General features: G+C 36.4%; 1 long non-coding RNA gene across 3 annotated transcripts in view; it reads right to left on the reverse strand.

Annotated features, from left to right (window-relative positions):
• LOC125920807 (uncharacterized) overlaps positions 1–24,001 on the reverse strand; it is a 329,534-nt gene that overhangs the window by 299,776 nt on the left and 5,757 nt on the right. Inside the window, exon 1 of one of the 3 annotated variants that reach the window (XR_007457203.1) lies at positions 4,611–5,240. The exons of 1 other annotated variant lie outside the window; for it this stretch is intronic. This is a non-coding gene — a long non-coding RNA (uncharacterized LOC125920807). Of the gene's footprint in view, positions 1–4,610; positions 5,241–24,001 lie in introns of those variants that run through there. One more of the 3 variants, XR_007457204.1, reaches the window with a different exon arrangement.

Genomic DNA, 24,001 nt, shown 5'->3' on the forward strand with positions numbered 1-24,001 from the left:
AGAAGATGTTCCTACAAATAGAAATGAAAGAGAAGAAGCTAACATGGTGGAGGGAAGCCAGTGGTAAGAAAGGAAAATAAAATGCTTCTTTCATAAACGTTCTACTCGAGGACATATTGGCAATAGCTTCTTAGAAACATGTCTCTTTCTCTGTTTTCAAACTCTAAGACTAATTCCAAGCTGCTGCTGCTTCATCTTCAGCCTCGTCTTTTTCATCTTTTAAAATCTTTTGGTTTTCAGAAACTCATGTCCTACCCAGCCAAGCATATGTTCTGCCAATGCTACAGATTTGAAGCCTAGTCCATCAAAACCATGGTCCATCAAAGTCTACTTTACACTTCTTAGTGTGTTGCCATTTATTCACTACCTAACTGGTAGCGTCTGGTTCGGTTTTGGTTTTGGTTACTTTTCACCACCCCCCCCTAAAATTTGCACATTGATATGGTTAAGCACAGAGCTACATGCTGCATTATCTCATTCAATGCTTAGGACAGCCCTATGGGATAAGCATCGCTATCAATATTTTTGATGGGAAAAAGGTGGAGACTTTTAAGGAATTAAAGATTTTGACTAAGGTAACACAGCTAATAAGTGAGTTAGAATCTGAACCCACATTTTCTGATTCCAAAGCCCCCGATTTGGGAAACCTGTTAAGACGGCATTGCAAGAATACGGTGTGAGTTCCCTGCCTTTGCCACCAACATATAATAAGAATAGATAAAATATGAAATGAGCTCATGCAAAAGTAATAACAAAAACAAGGTAAATATCAGAGATAGAAGAGAAACAGAAACAGAAAGCTACAGTGTACCACCTGGTCTTTGGAATGAGTGGCAAACATTTCCCTATATATCTGAGGGAACTGGGGTGCCACATTTGCCCTCCAGGGAGTGAAAATCAGTGCCAGGTTTACTGGCTGAAACCGGAGTGTGGGATAACAGGAAGCTGAATAACGGGTTACGCCCCTGGAGCCGTGGTTTACACAGAGCTGCTTACGTACGCAGGCCAGAGGCAGCAGTCATAATCTGGCTGTCAGCACCTAGGACAAACTGCTGTTTGACTTCGTGGCTTACATCTATGCCCATTATCAGAGATTCTGAGTTGGGGGTCGGGAGGGTGTAGGGCCAACTCTATGACCATAGGACTGAGTGGGGCTAGCAAAGAGAGAACTTTTAAAAATCCCTCACTCAAGTTGAGCCTGAAAACAAAAATTCCAAGACAAGTGAAACCATGCACACACACACACACACACACACACACACACACACAGAAAAAAAAAAGGTAATAAAGTAATTCCAGATGACATGAAAGTAGATCAATTTCAAAATAAGCATGTTAGTATCATTGAGGAGATAAAGTAAGAAATAACATCAATACAATTTATAAGAAAATAAGTAGAGATACAACAATGAAAGTGGCTATGAGGAAAGAATCAATTAAAATTCCTAGGGGAAAAAATACATATACTCAAAAAAGTTCTAGTGGACATAGTCAAAACAAAAATTAGTAAATTGGAAGATATCTCTGAGTAATTCACCAAAAATGCAACACAGAAGAATATATAAAATAATATGAAAGAGAATTTAAGGAATATGTATGACATATTGTAAAGCATCAACATATATTTACTAGGATGTTCCAGAAAAAGAGATTAGAGCTAATGGTAAAAGAAGCAACATTTGAAAAGAAAATTCTGGAGACGTGCACAATGTAGAAAGATGTGTATCTTAAGATCAAAGTGTCTAGAAAGATGAACAACCACTCTGCTCTCTTCCCTGTAAAAAGAGTAATAAAAACCATATTGCCACTCTTTAGGAAAGCCTTTAAATGACTCATAATTTGTCAGAGATGATAGAATCCAATCCTATAGATCCTGCTCTATATTTGCATAGAAAAATCATCTTTAAAACAAATTGATGAATGTAACTGAAACAAGAATACAGCCAATATTATACTCCTCACTGAAACAGATGTCTACTGCTACATGGGTGGAGAAAACCCCTGATATTTAGTGACCATGAGAATTAAGGAAGTCAAAAAGTGTCATAACCATAGCATATGTCCAGGCCACTCAATCTCCTCTCTGTGAACTCATAAGTACAGATGTAAACACACACATACACACACTCCAATCTGGTGTAATATAGTAATATGGGTAAAAGTACAATCAATTGCCAATATGTCTTATATATAAATAAGAGGGAGAACCGTATATTAATTTGTGAACTTATTTCCATTACTTTCTATTAATTTAACGCATAATTCAAACTTTTGTGGAAAATCAGCCTTATATAAGAAAATATACACCTTTTCAAAATCATGACTTTAAAATAATGCTAAGTTCAATTTCAGTTTTTAAAAGATTCTTTCACTACAGTAACCAATCAGTAAGTAAATATGACCAGAAAAGATGGGAAATAGTAGTTTAAGATTAAATGTTAGGAAAATTAAGCAGATGTTTTTAATTTGTTTTTATAACGATTATGTACTTCCATTAGAGGGAACTCCATTTTTTGCAGCCCCCCCCCCATAGCATAGAAACTTCCTGAGTTGTGGTTAGACTTTATAACTGAGGAAACTAATGAAGTTCCCTTTAATTTTTGGTCTCGGGATTGGTTTGGAGGAAATAGGTGAGAGGGTAAACTTTTTTTTTTTTTTTTACTGAAAATGATACCAAAAGGAGAAATTTTCCAAAGGTTACTCTCTTGGCAAAGCCTTCTATAAATCCACAGCCACACTTAATTTTACTAACTGAGCCATATTAAAGGGAAAACTCAATTTATATCTCCTTTCTTGACTGTTCATATCAAGATCATAACAAAAGCCGTTAAGAACACTGCGTGATACTGATGAGAACATAATCTTAAAAACCTCAAAATGTTCATGCAAACCAAAACTTCAACATTTTCTCTCAAAAAGGTTTTCACTCTCTTGCAGCACTAACGAATAGCTAGTAACCGTGTATACGAGCAAAAGAAAGAATGGATGTAACAGGTGACAAACATAATGAACTTGTTCTCTTAGAAAAGGATTTGTCAGGCACATTTTGCAATTGCTGAAAGAAGCTTATATCAAATCACAGGAATAACTAAAAAGTAATTATCCTTGAACTATGTAAATATCCGTGAACTATGTACCCTTTATGCATAGTTTTTGTATTAAAGTCAAGAGTATTACTTGGTTCTGCAACAGTTGAGAGTTTTCCATAAATCTTTGGGAAAGAAGAGTTAAGTAAAGCTTCAAAATTGCCCTGTAAGCGAAAACACATTCCATCTTCCTTAAAAGCTTTCTTGTCTTTATTGTAAAGTTTTATAGTTTCACAATCACTTCAATGTATTGTTTCCAATTATTAATTTACTTTAGCAAACAGAAACTATAAATTTCAAAATACAAAGAGCTGACTTTATTTTTATTTTCAAAATGATTATTCAAAATTTGCATTACAGAGCTGTTCTTTAAAAAAAAAGTTTAAATGAATGTGAAACACAATCATAACACGGACCTCTGTATTTTCTCAAATCAGCATTATGGAAGACACATTTTTCACTTCATTCATTTGGTAACATCGAATGCAGTCACCGTGTTCATAAAGCTGCTTTTTCAACAAAGTCAACAACGGCAATAATGTCCTGGCACTTATTAAAGCTGTAATACTGAACTTGCAGTTTTTCCCTAAAGCCTCTGATTTAAACAACAACAACAACAACAAGCACATTTAAAATACGATTATAAGTTTGGTTCAACTAGGAATTAAGCACCATTTACTCTCTGAGGTATTTTTCTCCAGAAAAAGCAAGCCAACTAACTTCCAACATATTTGCACCGAAATAAAAACTACTCGGTATTGTTTCAAGATAATTAAAATTCAAAACAACAACAACAACAACAACAAAATTGTGTGCAAAGTTTCTACAGTGAAATGTGAGCAAACAAGGCAAAAAAAGAAACAAAAGAAGTTTGCATGCTCCTTCTCAAAAGAGGTTTAAACAATTTGCCAGGAATAACACACATAAACTATAAGAAGGCAACTGCTGGACTCAAAACACACTTACTTCTTAATATGTAAAGATGCACTTTTTTTTTTCCTATTTTAGGTTAAAAAATAAGAGGACACCCCAGTGAGTCTTGCTGGCCGTCAGATAACGCACAGGCCCTGACCCTTTAACTGGCAGGAATTCTCGCACAAAGCTCTTTTCACACAGCCTGGGCTGTATATTCTTGAGATAAGGCGGCTGAACACGAAGCCGTGCGGAAGAGACACGAAGTGGGACCAAATGAAATGTTTACATATATTCTGTCACACCGCTGTTCCTTCATTATCTATTCCACAGACGATTTGCCTAAAACAATATTTATTCAGGTCGAAGAGAAGCGTGATTTCAACAAAAGGACAGTTTTAAGAAAAAGGACACGCGAGACAAGGCACATACTGTCTTTCTCTGTCAGCACTGCCAAGTTTAATGGGAAATCAAGCAGAAACAAAACCAGATCACCTAAGAACTCAAAAGAAATGATCCTGCTAGAATCTCCCTCCAGGCACAACAGATTGTCGTTACTTGTCTCACCACACAGAAAGCATATTTTAAATAATATCTTAAATCTCCACTCACCATGCGAAAGCAACAGTTGCGTGGCGTAAAAGTGTGCTATCTGCTGCCCCTGCTCCATTTCTGTTTTGCCTACAGTTGTCCAGCACCCACTAGCCCAGCCCGGAGCCGCCACCCAGAGGGCCCTTCCACGAGCTGGCTGATTTGCCTATCAATCTGAGTCCCGGCTTCGGTATTAGGCAGCTGTGCACTTTGCTGAAGTTCTAATAGCGTTTCCATACGCTGCCCACCGCCTCAAGTAGGTAATTTGTTCCTTCAGTTCGGTAAACACTCAAATCACCTTTCGGGGACCTCTCTGGGAACAGGCTTTAAGTTGTTCACCTTCAAATTAAGTTCTCGGTAAGAAGTGGGTGGAGAGAAGTAAGCTCGCTACAAGGGAATTCAGAGAGTAATCAGAACGCGGAGAAACTTCCTCTCTTTTTTCCTTCCTTGCTAGCTGAGCGGCCAGTGCCTCTTTCACAGGACTAAGGAATGTAAAGAGAGGACGCAAAGAGGCCCCGCCAGACAAGCCTTTCTCAATCAATTAGCTTGCGGCCATTACTTGTGACCTTAGGTCACGCAGCATAAGTGTGTGGGGTGTGCCTTCGGGGGTCCCAAGGCTACTTATTACAGCTGAGATAACCAAAACGAAGCAGACCCTAAAATCTAGAAACCTTTTTTATAGAAAATAGGCTAAAGATAGGAAGGAGACCAAAGGTGAATTTCAAGTTGCTTTTTGCAGGAACTATTTCATTCAGTCAAAGATACGATTTTTTTCTAATAAGAAAGCCCCCCAAATCTATTTCTTCCATGTTGGATCAGACACGATTTAGGACAAAGTAATGAGGTATTTCTTTTATGTTAAATTCCAACCTGGGAATATAGAACTGACAAAATAGCAAACGTGTCACACAGATACGGGTATCACTCCATCCCTGAGTTCCTAGGTTTTGTTTCAGTTTTTTGAAGATACTGACTTCTATCAAACTGCAAAGTTAAACCACCGTAAACAAAGTTCTCTATGCCTAAGGGAATCAAAATCATACCACTTTGGGAGACAGAAATTGCTATTTTTAAACTCTTCCAAGATTACATGTTATCTTAATGTCATGATTTTTCTTTTCTTGTAACTACTTTAATTAGAAGTTCATTTTGTTCTCAAGTTAAGACAAATGCTTCCTTTCTTTAATCAATATCAAAAAAGGAGACGTCAACATAAAGGAAAATAAGCGAACATGAAAGAGGAAAGCATGTTTTTACAACTACAGATGCATTTAAACTTCACACATTAAGTTTGTGTATTTCTCAAAAATAATAGCCACCATCATTATCAATAAGTTAATGATGCAGAGATATCAGGGAATTTTGTGGCAAATCAAATTCATGCTAGTGAATACTATAATGCAATTAAGGAACACGTGCTTTACAGTGATTATATTAGCAAAGTGCCCCGCCCCAGACACACACAAAATAGCCATCACTCAAAGGTGGATTTGCCACAACCACATTTTCTCGCCCTTAATGATGCCACAAAGCCTCATCTGGTGCCACGCTCTATAGGAATGACAATATTCCATGTGGATGCTAAACTTAATGTTTCCATCTCATTAACCTTTACTTGGCCAGCTGAAGTATCTTTCAAATTGGACATTGTCTGACTTTAATAAAACAAACCAAAAATCCAAGAATGAATAAGATAGGTGAAAGACACAGGATGAAAGAATACTATAAGGTGGATAAGATCATTTTGGGAAACTGTAGTAACAGAGAATGTGGTAATTAGAGTGTCAAAATCAGTTACAGGGGACAGCTAAGACAGAAATTGGGGGTTTCCACTTTCTCCAATATTCAAAAGGAGTCACTGACAGATTTGGAAAAGGAGGTTGACATTGATTCTAAATAAGTATAAAAAATAAAACAAGTTAGTGCAAAGACTGGATCATTATGTTATACACCAGAAACTAATATGTTATATGGCAATTGTAACTCTAAAGAAAATCAAATCCCTCCCCAAAATTCTTCCCATGTAGTAACAATTTTTTTAAGTTAAATAATAATTACAATAATGACTTGACACCATTTAGTGATTCAGTTGTGGTTGTTTCATATTTTGAAAACAAGCATTATTCAAAAGCATTTGGGACTCTTTAGCTACCAGATATGTAGAATATCAAGAATTCTAATCACTGCTTGAAAGATACCTCGTCTTTAGAAATTTCTCTGACTCAATGCCATTCTATAATTCTATGTGCCATTTTCATGTGTTATAAAGAACAAACTCTGTTTTCTTGTTTCCCTCATTTAAGACTAACAACTAACTCCTGAGAGTCAGTCAACAAAAACGCCAGCCATTTGCATCAGGCGTCTACAATCATCCGCCCCAAGGATCTGGCCTCTGCTACAACAGAGCTTCTACCTGCACTAAACAAAGGACTTTCAGATAAAGTGTAGAAAGGCCACCAATAACCTTCTTAAAAGACAAGGCATACACCGGCATTCGAAACAGCTTTGCTGATCTCATAGTAGATAGTGGCCAGTTGAGTAAAATTACCACAGACATTTCTGAATTACACACACCTTATGAAAAAGAATCCCCTTTGCCCAAGTGTGGTATCTTACATTGAGAAGATTGCTAACAGGATGCTACTGAAAATAAGTTTGTCAGTTTGACCCCACTCTGTTTCCATCTTCATTTTATGTGGAGGAACTGTTACTCTAGATGTCATGGTGCTTTAATCAAACACTGCAGATAATTTTTGCCAAATTCATCTGAAGTATTTCAATAGCTCAGATAACTTTATCACCAAAACTCTGTCCTATGTTTCCATTAGTTAAAAAGCCATTCAAAGTGATAGGATATAATATTTCTATATGAAATGATAAAGATGTCATTTCTAAGCATTACATAATAACAACAAAATATTAGCCACTTGTTATATGATGCTGACATTTCCCATAGTAATTCCATGCTGCATCTATGTATTTTTCCCTAATCATCTGCAATATTTTGGAAGATAGTCAATTTGGGATAAAAGAATAGATGAACCAAAATGAGTCTTGAAAAACATTGCTATCAAACTTGTAGTTTTCAAGACATTTGATTAGCAGTCTGCCATCACAAATTGCTTTCAGCACAGTTTCTTTTAAAGCACCTACATAGAAAAACACAGCTTACGATAATTCCAAAAACTAAGATTAATCAAGGCAATTTCTTTACCATCCCTCTAAAGTTAATGTTACTAAACTACAAGAAAACAACACAGTCTATACACATAGACGAACTAACCCTATTCATTTGAAAGTCAAGAAGACATTTCAACACTTCTTAATTAACTAATTCAGATCCATGGACCTCTTCCACTAAAACCTTGGACTGCCATGAAATCACTTTGGAATCAATAGAAGGTGCTGCTTCTTGAGTTACATAGAGTAGTATCCCTATAATACCATCTCTTCATATTTTGGCCTTAGAACCAGAAAACAGGAGGGAGAGGCCTGGCATGTGACACATTAAACCTCCCCAAATTTAGCGAAAGCAATGTAGGTGGTAGCAAGGGTAGGAAGATGGGGAAGAGAAACACATATTACAAAGTATAGCTTTTCCTGCTTGTGAAACTATTAGTTTGGGGACCGAGGAGACCACTCACTGTAGACAGCAAAGTCAGACTTCATGTTGGCTATGTTGGCTTCCTAGTCTCTAGCTGGGAGGTCTGCACACCAACCTGTCACCCAGCTGGGGTGACAGGAAGGGTATTTAACCAGCATAAATGGGTTTTAACCAGAAAGAAGTGGATAGTAAGAAAACAACAGGTGTCATCTGGTTGTAAACATGACATTGGATCTAGATCTAGGCTGATTTATCATTGAGCAAGTAGAAAACAAATATAAAATGAGGGCCTATAGATAAACACAACAGAGACAATGGGAAAAGAAGATTATCAAAAGGATAGCAATAACTAAATGTATCATCTATTAAAATAAGTGAGAGGGGGCATTTTAAATAGAATACATGAAGACATGAGCCCTATCATCCAAAACAAGAAGGAAGAAATGGCCTAAAATAAAAACAAGATAATACAATGGAAATACATACTTTTGAAAAGAAAATGGAATCATGTGGATAAAGAAAAAACTGAAAGATTATAAATAACACCGAAAAAGCATGAATGATATGGATGACAAACTTAAAAAAGTAGGGAGACAAGTTTGAAGTCTACAGCAACATTGCTGGTGAGCTCAGAGGAAGAAATCTTGGAATGTTCTACTTGACACATTTTTTTTGCCTACGATGTCATAAAACATAAGGAAAATCTAAAAGAATACTATGAAAGAGGAAAATGTCCATAAAAATGTGAAAAATTTCAACACAATGCATATAAGCTCTTGCACATTATTTTAAAGAAACATTTTAATGAAAAACATAAGAGGCACAGATAATTCTAAGAAGAAATAAAAAAAAATGAAAACTAAACCAAACACTGAGATTTAGTATATGTTTTTTCCTATTATTTGACAATTTTAAAATTAATATTCAAAGTAGATTATTCTGTGCTTATGAATGTTTAAATTGGAACAAGCTTTCTGGAAAAGAACTAGCTTATAGGTACCAAAATTCCTACTTTTTTCTTTTTATTTATCTGTTTATTGAACAAATATTTATTAATCACTTACTCTGTGCCAAGAACTATTTGAGGCACTGTTTTGTTTGACAAAATAGACCGTATTTCTTCTCTCATTTAGCTTAGGTTCTAAAATGTGGAGACAGAAAATAAAATAAACATAACACATTGGGTCCTATTGAATACTAAGATGAAACATAATGCACGATTACAGAGGTGGTGGATATGACATTATTTTATGTAGGTGCTCAGGGAAATGTCTCTCTGGTGTGGTAACATTTGACCAGTATTCAAAACGCAGTGTAAGAATCCAACAAGATAATATATGAGAGAAAACACTTCTAGAGAGGCACCCACTGTTGAAAAGGCTCTGAGGTGGGGCATGATTCCCAGTAATATTATATCAAGGATATACTGTATCAAAGATTCTTTTTTAAGAAACTCAAGACTCTTTAGTAAGAAAGTCTTCAGTGACACAGACCAACATTTTTGTCCAAAGCTGTTTATAGCTGCCCCATAAAATTGAAAATAAGAATATATCAATTTTTAATATGGTATTTTATGTAGCTATTTAAACAAAAAGCAGAATGAGACCTATAAATACAGAGAATAAAGTTATGGTTGCCGGGGGCGAGGACGGTAAAGGATTGGACAAAGTGGGTGAAGGGAAGAGAGATGCAGGTTTCCAGTTATGGAATGAATAAGTCACGGGAATCATAAGGAATACAGTCACTGATATTGGACTAGCGATGTAATGAGACAGATGGTAATTAAACTTGTGGTGAACACAGCATAATGTCTAAACTTATCAAATCACTAAGTTGTACACCTGAAACTAATGTAACACTGTGTGTCAACTATACTCGAATAAAAAATTAAAAATATGTAAAAGAAAATAATGATTATATAAAGTTATGAGACGTGAACTTCAGGTAAATCAAAGCAGGAATAAAACAAACCCCACATAATACATGACTCAAATTTTGTAAAATAGGTGTCTGTGAATATAATAAAAGTATCAGGTATCCAAATGTTGATATCAACTGTCATCTCTGTATAGCGGAATCCTGGATTGTTTTACTTCTTTGTTTTCTTTCTAAGTTATTTGTAATTTAACTGTGTTTCTTTTATAAAAGAGAAGCATTCATTAAACAAAAGTAGAGGCAGGCATTACTATCTTATGAATTCGAGGATTCTGTTTATCACAAATCTTGATGCTTTCAACTTATTTTGGATTATTTACTCCCTCAAATGTAGTCAGTCAGTAGTTGGAATGAGTCTTCCTTTATAATTAATTGAAAATTTTCCCATTCCCTTCCATTTCACTGTTTCTAATTTGGTACTCAGATCCACAAGAAAAATTTAAAATTATATATAAAATCATTTTCGTGTATGCAAAAAGCCTTTGTTTTCTCCTTTGAGAGCCTATGGCAACAGGCATCTTTCACTCAATGACAATCACCCTCCCCCAGCATCTACTACTTTGACCCTTAATTAGATCTTCCCAGACAATCTAAAATAACTCATGTCTGAGACCCTCCCAATCTGTGTGGTTCCCAATGCATTGGTGCAGCAGTAGGAAAGTAAGAAAGAACATTACTGTAGTTTAGGATGTGTGTAGCAAAGTGAGTGAGCAAGTAGGGAATTGAGTGAAGTTGTTTAAAAAGAAAAAAGAAGGAAGGAAGGAAGGAAGGAAGGAAGGAAGGAAGGAAGGAAGTGAGGGAGGGAGGACAGGAGCGAGGGAGGGAGGGGAAAGGAAAAGAAAATAGAACTCTACATAAATGGATCATTAATAAACAGTGAAAGCTGAACAAAGTATTGAAATATAAAAGCAAAATCTCCTGCTGAGGAACAAGTGTCCAGGTTGTCCAAAATCACCTCATTCAACAACTTTGTTGTTTCAATAAATATATAAAAGCAGTCTGGTACTGTTACTTAAAGATGTTGTTAAAACAAAAACCATAAAACAAGGAAGTAAAATATGGAGATTAGAAATAGAAGAAAAGGGAGGAGAGAGCAAAGGGAGAACAGAGACAGAGACAGAATCAGAAAGAGACATGCACACACACACACACACACACACACACACAAACTGGCATAATCTGAAAAAATAAATGAATGAATAGACTGGGAGCTTGGAAGGAAATTGAAAACATGGCTCCTGAAGAGGTATAGGCAATGCATGTATGTAAACAGTTCTGACATAAGTTGCTATATCCTACAAGCAGAGGCTTTAAAAGAGAATGTAGAAAATAGCCTAATTGGATTGGAGATGATGGTAGATGGGGTTGAGAATGCTAGAGTGGTTGGAAAGTATGAGTTTAATTCAGATCACAGAAAATAAAGAACTTTACAAATTACACACACACACACACACACACACACACACACACACAAAGTCACAAATTGGGACAAATTGGGATAGGTTGTGCATCCTGCATGGTGAGAGGTAAAAACTGAGGCCTGATTCCATAGGAATCCATACAAGCGGCAAGTGTTGACTTCCTCAGGTGAGGATCTGCTGTGAGGCCAAGGCTAAACTGAGGTCCTTTTATCTGAATTGTTTTTGATCACACATGGGATACTGAGTATTCCCCATGCACCCTGTCAATAGATTCCATCGAGTTGAGTCATTGCTCTAGCTGCAGGCAGCTAAATCTGCGTGGGCCCCAGAAACACCTGGGGAATATAGAGTGGTAACAAGTTCAATCAAGGAAAAGAGAGCAGAAGCATTAGGCACACGCATGCTAGTATATCAAGGCTCACATAGGGTGGCTGAGCTCAGGCAAGAACTAGAGAGCGAGATTCTATTTGGCCCTTGTCGAAGAATGTCTGAGATAAACCAGGGCTCTCACAAGCAGGTACTGAAGAACACGCTGTATGCTACAGCTTGAGAAGTGTGGAAGGACCACTCCACCCAATGTTATCTTTCCCTGTGGCCCATCTTATGTCCTCCTTCTTCCCTTTGGAGATTTTGGTGCCCCAGATCCCTAGAGTGTCAAGACATTCATTCTAATATGGGTGAAATACTCTGTCTGAAAACTCCTACAAAAATAAAATTATACAACACGTGAAATGATATTCACCTCTTTATAACTATTGTCAGGCTTTAGATAAGGATATTTGGTACTATCCAGGGGGAATTCTGGGTCAGAGGATATTGCCAAGAAAGGCAAGCCTACCAGGATCAAGGATGCCGAATTCAACTGAATACTCTATACCACTGGCTCTAAAATCCTTGTTAGGCTGCAAAACTCTGGTTGCTCGTGCAAATGTTAAAACTTAGACTCTTCAGTTAGATAATCCTAAAGAGCTAACCCTAGGCAACATACTACTTTGCCGAGCTCTTTGAGCTTGTATCCCAATGATCAAAACTAAACTTACAATAGAAGGGCATATGCTGGTTTACTGAACACAAAGGCAGAAAAAGTTCCGTGATTCCAGTTCAAAAATGTTCAATAAAGATTTGTTTTTCAGATCCTAGCTGCTATTTAATTAGATTGGGGAATTGTTATCATGTTTGTGATTTTTGTCCCCCAATTCTTGGCTAAATTAATTAACTTTGAAGCTTTTATGGAAAGGAAATTGATTCTAACCATGGCATGTACTTAAAAAGTTATGTAAATATCTTAGCTGAAGCACTTTGGGATATATTACACAGATTACACATTACAAAGTTTATTCTTTTCTTGCTCCCTAGAACATAGTTCAAGAAGAAATATTCAAATGTTGCAAGATACTTGTAGGTGCATAGAACAATGAAGATATGCTATGAGGTGTTGTCTTTTTTCTTAACACTTGTCAAATAAGAGAACATATTGGTGTACTTGTATTCCAGTGGAAGCCATAGTATCTTGGCTATTCCTTTTAATGGGCTAAATGTGTGCTGAATGAATAAATGATGCACTATAAACAGATAAAGCAATAGGATATAATTTTTTAATCTGTACAAATCTCTACAAATTTCTCCTGAGAACATGAAATTGGGATGGTTGTCCTGGCAGATAGAAGTTCTGAGTATATTTTAGAAGGAAGAAAGTACAGCCACTGGACAAAAACTGTTCCAGGCATAAAGATTGGTAGAAATGTAAAAATGAACACTTGGGGAAAGAAAAGATGAAGAAAGATAACCGGAGGTTTCCACTCACTGGTTGCTTCATTTGTCACACCCCACTGGAATTTCCATACCAGCACTTGGATGCCACTTAGAGCCGATCCAGTAGCCAATCTGTTTCTCACATCTATGCCATTTTTCAGACTGTCTCTGGTGTTTGGAGAGCCTTGTTGCCACAATCTATTTTCCTGATCCTCTTCTTCAAATAACTTGTTCCTTCTCTGAATAAACAGCTTTGGTGTCCTGTCCTCTGCTCCTCCCAGATTCAATTTGATTCCTCTCTCTCAGTACCCAATTGCACTCTGTGACAACTACCTTTGTACTTAACATTCCTACTTAATGGTAGAAATTCCATCACTTTGCCAATTTTGTTTCATAGTTATCTCTTCATTCTGTTCTCTTATCGCCCCATTACCTCTGCTTTGACTCAGGTCATTGTCATCTACAGCTCACAGGGTCTCTTACAAAAGACTTGTAGCTGATCTCCCAGCTTCTCTTCATCAGTGTGATAATCAAACTGCTGACAGTTTTATTCCTAATGGACCATGCCAATTTCGTTCTTAAAGCCCATTTCCTCCCATTTCTAAAATAACAAAAATCTAAACTCTTTATTTTACTTAGCATTATTATATCTTCTCAGCCCATCCATGTTGTTGCCAATGGCAAGATCTCATTCTTTTGTATAGTTGAATAATATTTCAGTGTGTGTGTGTGTGTGTGTGTGTGTGTGTGTGTGTATCTCACATATTTTCATACACAGTGTTAGTTTCAAGTGTACAAAGTAATAATTCAACAATTCTATACATTACACTGTGCTCACCATGAAAAATGCAGTTCCCATCTGCCACCAATGTTATTACAGTCTTATTGACTATATACCCTCTGCTGTACTTTTCACCTCCATGACTTATTTACTTTGCAACTGGAGGTTTGTACTTCTTAGTCTCCTTCATCTATTTCTCCCATCTCCCCCCCCCATATGACAACCAACAGTTCATTTCAGAGTATGTTTTTTTGTCTCTTTTTTTCTTTGTTTATTTGTTTCTTAAATTCCACAGATGAGTGAAATTATATGAATACTTCAATCAAACAAATCTAAACTCCTTAACACAAGCAAAAGAGTGTTCATCATAATTTGACTCCAACCTTTGTAGTCAGTCTCATGACTCCACCCTCCCCCACCTTTAATCTATGCTCCAAGCCTATTGGCAAATGCCAAAGCAATCCATGCTCTTTAACATATGTGTGCCCTCCGTAGAGGCAGTTTCTTTCCATAAAATGCCTTTTCCCTGTTTAGTTCTTCATAAAATCTCAATTCATCCCCTAAGACCCTGCTCAGGTACTACTTCATAGATCCCTTCAGTTTCTGTCAAGTAGAACTCTTCATTTCAGGTCCATGAGACCACAGCATTTTGCTGATGCATTTAATTTAACACCTACAGTATGGTATTTCAGTTGTTGATTTTTCTTTCTGTTTTTGATTTTATGTTTTCTGCCAAACAAATGTTATTTTTATTCCTTTTCTATATCAATAGAAGGAGCTCTTGGAAGCTCCTTAGTAAGCTCTTGGAAGGCAGTAGAAACAGCTTTATTGGCTCTATATTCTCAAAGATTACCACAATGCCTAACATTAAGTAAATAATCAATAGGTTGTTGGAAAAAAGAAAGAAAAGAAAAAGAGGGGAAAGGGAAGAAAGCAAAGTAAGTAAGATCTGTTTAAGAAGAGATACTATATAGTAAGAAGGGGAGAAAAATAAATGAAGACAGTGTTAAAATTCCATATCTGGGAAAGCTCCAATACTTCTGAAAGTGAGCATCCTCATTATGAAGGTATGAAATTATGAGAAGTGAAACTATCCTAAATCAAAGATTTAAATGATTCCAATTTTAAGAAGGTGAAATAAATATCTCGTTCTTTATCCTTTTAAAAATTATCATAAAGCATAAAGGAGAAAAAGAAACTCTAATACAAACTATGTTTGTTTCCTGTGACTGCTTGAACAAGTTCCTAAAAACTTGGGGGCTTAAAACAACAGAAATTAAGTTACTTACAGTTTTGGAGGCCAGGATTTCAACATCAATTTCACTGGGATGAAATAAAGCTTTTGTGCAGGGCCATGTTTTCTCTGGAGGCTCTGCAAAAAGAATCTGTTCCTTGCTTCTTGTAGTTTCTGGTGGCTCCTGTATTTTCTGGCATTTTCTGGGTTGAAGCCACATCACTCTAATCTCAGCCTCCATCTTTGTATCGCTTTCTCCTCTGTGTGTGTCAAATCTCCTTCCTTTGCCTCTCTTACACTAATGCCTGTGGTGGCATTTAGGGCCTACTTTGATAATCCAAGATAATCTCCTCATCTCAGAATCCTTAATTATATCTGTAAAGACAATTTTTCCAAATCAGGTAATATTCAGAGGTTCTGGGAATGAGGACCTTGACATATTTTTGCGAACCATCATCAGCCTAACACACAAACTCAAATATTTTCTTAAAATAGAGACTACTATAACTCTAAACCATAATATATACAAAGACAAAAAGTGGAATAATGGCATTTAATTTAACAGAGTAGAAGAACGACAAATTGTGTAAATAGGAGATAATCATTAAAGGTAGCAAGCATACTCACATAGCAATGTGCAAGGAGAGCTCATTGGAATATCTGGGTATTGTCAAAGGTGGGGTTGAGGATAGGAGTTAAAAAGAGACTGAAGGATTTAAAGAGACATAGTTAGACACCTACCTATGATCACACATCCACTATAAGGGGGTCAAGGGACTAACCCTTCTCACTCTTAAAGGAAAACAATGGTATATGGAGAAATTGAACTAGAATGACCCCCATCTATAACAGAAAAGGCAGCAAAAGGATGTGATACCAAAAACTGAAAGGTTACACGAAAGTCTATGTACATTGAGAACTGTGATGTTCTCAAAGTGTTTATATCCTCAAACAGAAGATTAAGACTTTTTCTCTTGAGTAAATAACTACTGCAAAGGGGGGAAAAAAACCTCAGATACAGATGTTAATGTGCCTGTCCACCAAAAAAGCCAACTGCTAACCCAGTAGATCACAAGTGAATCCAACCTGCTGACAAGTACCACCCCTCTGCACAAAATTCCAGATAAGATTTTAGTGTACTCCAATGTTTATAGCAGCACTTTCAACAATAGCCTAATTATGGAAAGAGCCTAAATGTCCATCAACTGATGAATGGATAAAGAAATTGTGGTTTATATATGCAATGGAATACTACCTGGCAATGGGAAAGAATGAAATATGGCCTTTTATAGCAACATGGATGGAACTGGAGAGTGTTATGCTAAGTGAAATAAGTCATACAGAGAAAGACAGATACCATATGTTTTCACTCTTATGTGGATCCTGAGAAGCTTAACAGAAGACCATGGGGGAGGGGAAGGAAAAAAAAAAGAAGAGAGGGAGGGAGCCAAACCATAAGAGACTCTTAAAAACTGATAATAAACTGAGGGTTGATGGGGGGTGGAAGGGAGGGGAAAGTGGGTGATGGGCATTGAGGAGGGCACCTGTTGGGATGAGCACTGGGTGTTGTATGGAAACCAATTTGACAATAAATTTCATAATAAAAAAAAGAATATGATTGAAAAGTCAAAGATCATCACTGAGAATCCATCAAGGAAAAACTAGGAAACAAAATTAAGTGAAAGAAAAGAAGGAACCCAGGGAAATAGAGAATATACAGTAAGAATTGTAAGGAAGTAGTAATAATGACCCCACATATCAGAAAAGGTGTTGTCTTGATGAAACAAGACAGGATGCAATAAAACATAAGAGAAACAGGCAGAGAATAAAAGGATAATATTAATTTAACATATGATCATCGAAAGTGAAATTTTAGTAGAAGTATTAGAAGATAATAAGGAGTAAATTCAAAAAGACTAACAGAAGAGAGAAATGATTTTTTAAAGTTAGATCATCAATAGAGGTCATTCAACACTCCACAACTGGCAATTCAGGAAATGGAGATTAGAGAAAATGCTAGTAAGTAAATTATTAAGGATATAATATAAGGAATTTCTTTTTTCTTATTTTTTATTTATTTTTGAGAGAAAGGGAGAGAGAGAGAGAGAGAGAGAGAGAGCGAGAGCATGAGCAAGGGAGAGGCAGAGAGAGAGAGGGAGACACAGATCTGAAGCAGGCTCCAGACTCTGAGCTGTCAGCACAGATCCCAACTAAAGGCTTGAACTCACGAATCCTGAGTCATGACCTGAGCTGAAAGTTGGATGCTTAACTGACTGAGCCACCCAGGCGCCCCAAGGAAGTTTCTTATAATTGACAGCATGATTCTCCAGATTGAAAGGATCTATCAAGTGTCTCAAGACAAGGGATGAGGAAAAACCCACTCAGACATATTCTGATAAAATTATAACACCAGAAATATAGAGAAGATCTCAAAGTTTTTTAGTGATGAAAGTAAATACTAACCAAAATATCAGGATCAGAATGACATTGGTCTTCTCAGCAACAGCATTGGAAGTTGGAAGGTAATGGGAAAATGCTTTTATTTCTGAAAAATGTTTTAAATCTATAATTCTATTCCCAGCCAAAGATTCAATCAAGAATCAAGTAGAATAAAAACATTTCTCAACATGCAAGTTCATAAAATGTTTATCACCTGTAGAACCCTTCTCAAAACATTACTAGAACATGAGTTCCAGCCAAAAGAGAGAGAGAGGGAGAGAGAGAGAGAGAGAGAGAGAGAGAACTAAATAAAATGAGGACATACTTTCTAGAAGAGGCTACAACATCATAAAATGGAAATATAAATTTTTAGGATGATATCCAAAAAAACTCTGGATAACATCTTCTTATAGGGTACTTTACAGAGCAACCTGAGAAGATAAAAGTTGGAGGAAAGTGGCTCCCAGGAGGGTGTTCTTCAAGATAAAAGAAAAAAAGGAAAAAAAAAGAAAAAGAAAACACTAAATTATGTAACCAACTTACCTGTGTAAAAAATTGAATAGAGAAGCATCTTATAAAAATTTTGGAGCCTTGGAGAAGACTTAGAAAAGACAAGAAAGTAAGAAAGAAAAGGAGAAAGAGAGGGAGGGAATAAGAAAGGAAGACAAGGAAACTGGGGAAAAAAGAAAAATAAATGAAACACTTGTTATTAAAGAAAAAATGTCTGGGGTGCCTGGCTGTTTCAGTCAGTTAAGTGTCTGACTCTTGATTTCGGCTCAGGTCATGACACGATGTCACCGTTTCATGAGTTCGAGCCCCGCACAGAGCTCTGCACGCTGGCCCTGCGAAGCCTGCTTGGGATTCTGTGTTTCCTTCTCTGTCTCCCTCTCCCTCTGCCCTTCCCCTGGTCATGCTCTCTCTGTTTCTCTCAAAAAGAAAAAAGAAAGAAAGAAAAAGAAAAAAGTTCTACAATAATTTTTTGTCATATCCCGTCACCAGGTTCTGTAGCAAATGCTATTTGTGTAGTCCTAATAATTAAAAACCCAGATATGGATTCAAACTAAAATGTGACATAGCTATAATGGAAGAATAAAGTAAAGAATGTGGGGATTTTAAGAAAGCTTAAACTTTCATCTGTACCAGCAAGAGTCAATCAATGAGATCTAAGTTGAGGAGACATGACCCAGATGGATGCACAATATGTAGAAACACAGAAGAAAAATAAAAATTGAAGTTGAAAGTGGTTGACCCCCTGCACTAGTGCCAAAGGGTTTATTTCCTTTGGTATTTAACCTCTAAACTTATTTGCATTCTAAGTAGGTGTGTATATAGTCATGTGGTGGAAATAAAAGATACTTTTTAAAGAAACTAAGTGTACCTAACCCCATCCTCTTTTCTTTGTTTAGGATTACCCAAGTTAAATCAAATAGGCATATGTCCTCTTTTTCTTCAAAATATTCCCACAGACATAGATAGTAGTACTAATATGACTTTACTAAGTTAATGAATGAATGAATGCTTTAGAAAACACAATGCTCTCATAAAACAAATGTTAGATGCAGAGTTTGTACACGAAGAAATATATAAATTTGATAGTAAATATCTTCTTGAGCAAACTTTCTTTTACAAAGAGAATGTGCATTCCTAATGGTATCTGTATTTTATCGTTACCTGATTTCCATAATATTGGAATTTCTTCAAGTGAAGCACTGGGTGGGTATTGTTCTTTCCCATCTTTATATCACCGGGGGCATTCCAAATAAAACTGCTAGAGAGAAAAAATGTTGACCTGTAAATTCAGAATTAGCACTCATTCAAAAACTTCCTATAGGTATACTAAAGCCAAGTTTTACAAATTTGTTAATAATATCTTATTTTTCTTCCTTAACTCTAAAACAAATGTAATGCAACGTAATATCTTCCAAAGTACAATGGCCCTTTAAAAATAATATTCCCACAAAACTCACAGAGAGCAAAGTACAAAGAGTTTACAAAACAGGATGAGATTCTCCATTATTATTTCTGGAGTGCCTCCTAGTCTGATATTTTTCCTTCTGCCATTCTTAAAGAAAGTACATTATCCATAAGTCAGTCCAAGTCCTACTTATTTCCTCAGGAATAAGGGTCAGGCAACATGCAGTATCCTTGGGAAAGTAGCCTAAAATTACCAAAGAGGCCATCTCAGTAAGACATCAGGAAGCACAACTGTTTCCATTGACACGAACATAATGAAAACAAAATGCTCTAGAACTATGTGCTCTGTGAACCATAGTTTATAAAAATATCGCACATGCTGTGTTTTGACCACCCAAGAGGAATCAAAGTCACTGTATCACTCTGCAAGCATCTTGAGTCCTACTGATGTTTATGATTCTAAAATCAGGAGCATGTTCCTGGGATACAATTAGTCAGTATCTGCTAAGGCAATGTTAGAAAAATAGCTTTAAAATTCTCCCTTTGTTCCTGACCTGCTATGGGAATTCATGGTATGCAACATCAAAGAGAAAATTCAGGTCACCTCTGTTGGATGTAGCCATGGGGGTGTGTGAATTAAAAACATGCAACAGGGAACCTGACAGATTCCTGTTTCAATCTGGTCTCTTCTGCGACTCCTCTAAAGGTGATCCCTATTGATAATCAAAGGACAAGCCTTAGACCATTTTTAGGATGTGCTGGTTCTCAGAGAAGTGGTTTAAAGTGGTCAAATACCCCAAACCCTTCAGGAAATGACCAATAAAAAGGCAGGCCAAAATCTTGGTAGCTCAAAGGAAACAAAGAATTTCTGAGAATATTTCTGTTCAACATGAAATGGATGAGAAATCAAGCTGTTCAGGCACAGCTGGACAAGGTGTGGAAGTGAACCGTAACACTCCTGGTTTAGCTTCTCAAGAAGCTAAAAATTTTGGTGCTCTTAGGACATAGCTTCATGGGATGATGTTTCATGGCGAGCAAAGTGATCAACCATCTAGCAGCTGAGATCAGTGGGTCTTGTCAAGTGGTTAGACCCTCAAAGAAATGGGTCACTTGTGTCCAAGAATTCAAAGCTTATGTCTTACACCTGATAACAGTGCAGAGATATTAAAACACGTTAGTCTGTACTTGTCAAAAACAGTGGTCAACTGATAGATTTAAAGTAAGAAAAATATATATAGAAAGAAGACAAGATTTTGTTATTTGAACAAAGCTTCCATTTTAGGCAATCTGATGTCTCTACCAAACATATCTTTAATAAGCCACTTCTGCAGATTGATGTACATTTTCCTTCCTGTCCAAAAGGTTGTGTCACCTGCTTTCTACCTAACAAAACCCTGTTCCTCTTTGAAGCCTCCTCTCAAATTGCACGTCCATGGAAGTGTCTTCTGAACTCTTCTGTGCCTCATTCTTGGCAGTTATGATATCTTGAACTGTGATGTATGTGTATATATCTCTGTTGAAGCCAATGCCTTGTGTTCTTCGTTACAGTGCAAATCCCATGAGACTGAGAACAAAGCCTTCTATTTTCTGTTTTAATTTCCTTAGCTCTCACCTTAATCTTACACAATTAACATGCAGTAGTTGACAAAAGACTCAGCATAATTTTTTTTTCATTTAGCATAAGTAATATTAGACAGCTCCTGTTTGGCTTGTATTACATTTTAGAGGGAGATTTATGTTGACATGATAGAGAAATATTATCCAATCATCTAAAGTTATTTAGGAGTTTGGCTTAGAATAAAATGACAAACAATAGATGGACAATTCCAAGTTGTTTGTTAGGAATTCTACAAGTTCCTTAGATATTTATGGGCTTAGTAATGACTTCTTTTGTAATTTGCTCCATCTACACAAGAGTAGCATAGGTCTTAAAATTGTATCCAAACATGTTATTTCATTCAAAAAAAATTTTTTTAATTATATTGCTCTTTAAATGATATCAAATTAGGGGCGCCTGGGTGGCTCAGTCAGTTGAGCATCCGACTTCAGCTCAGGTCATGATCTCACAGCTCGTGGGTTTGAGCCCCACGTCGGGCTCTGTGCTGACAGTTCAGAGCCTGGAGTCTGCTTTGGATCCTCTGTCTTTCTCTCTCTCTGCCCCTAAGCCACTCGCATTCTGTCTCTGTCTCTCTCAAAAATAAATAAACATTAAAAAATTAAAAAAAATTAAAAAAAAATAAATGATATCAAATTCAAGGTAAGGTATTAAAACTGACTTTCTTAAGCATGACTGAGTTTAGTTCAAAGTCCACGTATCTCTTTGAAGATTTTTTTCCCCCAGTGAAGATTCAGATGATGTGAGAAAAATGGGTCTTAGCCTACAGGAGAACACAAAGCTGTGTAACCTAAGAAATATTATCAACCATGCAAGAATAAAATACAATAACTACAAGTTAAACTTAGAAAACACAAGAAACTCCTTTATATTCCTGACCAACTTGAAAATATAGCAAGTTTTTCTGAAAGTTCCTTCATTATTCATATATTTTCTTTTTTGCTTACAGGGAAAAACATAAGATTTCCAACTATGAATATATACCTTGTTTTAAGTGAGTAAAAATGGGAAAAGCATAAAGGGCAACATTGCCTGTGAGTTACTCAAGGACTCCTAAATGCAGAATGAGGCCCAATAGGAGGCCAACTATGTGACAGCTATCTCAAAGGATAAAAATTCTCATGATAGAATTCTCGCCGTCAATGAGATAAAAAATGAAATAGACCCACCTAGAGGGAAAGACACCTGAGCACAAAAAACACAGGTTTGGGTGCAAAAGAGAGAAAGGTTTGAATCTATGCTCTGCTGCTTTCTACCAGAAAGACTTTGTGAAAGTAACTGAAATTCACCAGACCCCAGGTTCTCCATCTGTATATCAAGCAAGATAGATCCATATTCCTTGGTTGCTATGTGAATTAAATGAGACATATAATGTAGAACACCTAGCAAAATCCATGGAAAATGAGGGTCATTCAATGGGTGTACACTCCCTTTCTGTCCTACTTACAGATGTAATCAGTTCAAGATAGCAGATGCATAATCTTATTGGAAAGAAAAAGATTCCCACTCGCGGAAAAGGTTTATTAAAAAGGGAGGATTTTAATGGCTCTCTAGGACAGGAAAAAAATTGGAATACAGTAAAGGTGTTCAGAGAAAGTAAAAAATTGAAGCAGTTAGAAAAGGTGTTTGGAGAAGTAAAAGGTTTACATGAAAGTAAAGTATAAGTAAAAGTGAAAAAAAAAGGTAGTGGAATCCACATAATTGGAAAGATGAGCCTGGGTGGAAAGAAGGTCTTATGTGAAAAAGTGATTATACATAAAAGTAGTAAAAATGTAAGTTGAGACCTGGACTGTGAATTCCAAGTGAGAGAGTGGAGACATCATGGAAAGTCAATGAAACATCAAGGAGAAACCATTTCTCTAGAGGTAAGTGGTGATATTCTTATGAAACTCAATTATTAATATTATAACTATAAAGCCCTTCCTATTGGAAATCTAAGTTTCTTTCAGTCATTACAAATAAAAACTTAACCTTCATTCAAGTTTAAACTGAACTTTTACCTTTTAAAGAGCATCACATTTACTCCAATTATTTTGCACCTTTAAGAAATAGCCAACAAGGCAACGAAAACCCTCTTAAACTATTGTATGCAGAATTGGACCAGGCCTGATCTAGACATGCACATATCAGTGTAATACTGCATAAAATGAGCACGGTTTGGGAAGCAGAGCAGATCACTAACTAAAAATACTGCAACGGATTTGTAATGGCCCTCTGTGGAATTCTTCAGATACAATAAAAATTCTTTGTAATGACAATAAATTGCACATATTATACTTATTACTCAGTAAGAACATATTTTATTTACCTGCAACATTTTTGATGGAGAGTGATGCAGTCTGAAAAGGGCCTCCAGACATGCTAATTTACGTATTCTTTTTGCTTACAATTTCACCACATTTAAGGTGGTGAGACTCTTTCTGGTTTTGGTGTATGACAAATCTATTATCATCCCATAGCCTATACGTCAGTCTTGGAGATCTGTTTTAGAGATGACTTAACTAGTCTGAAAAGCAATTTGGGAGGGGGGAGGTGGTATTCAGAGCAACATAAGGCCAAAGAGCCATGGGGTCTACCATAAGCCCGGAATGACATTCATTTTTGAATAGCTCAGATACACAAAATTTACTCTTACTGAATAAAATTAAAGTATATTGGAAGCCCAGTGACGATTAACAACTACAACATATAAATGATATATAACTAATAATATTAAT

This window comes from Panthera uncia, chromosome C2 (genome assembly GCF_023721935.1).
Source record: "Panthera uncia isolate 11264 chromosome C2, Puncia_PCG_1.0, whole genome shotgun sequence".
NCBI lineage: Eukaryota > Metazoa > Chordata > Mammalia > Carnivora > Felidae > Panthera > Panthera uncia.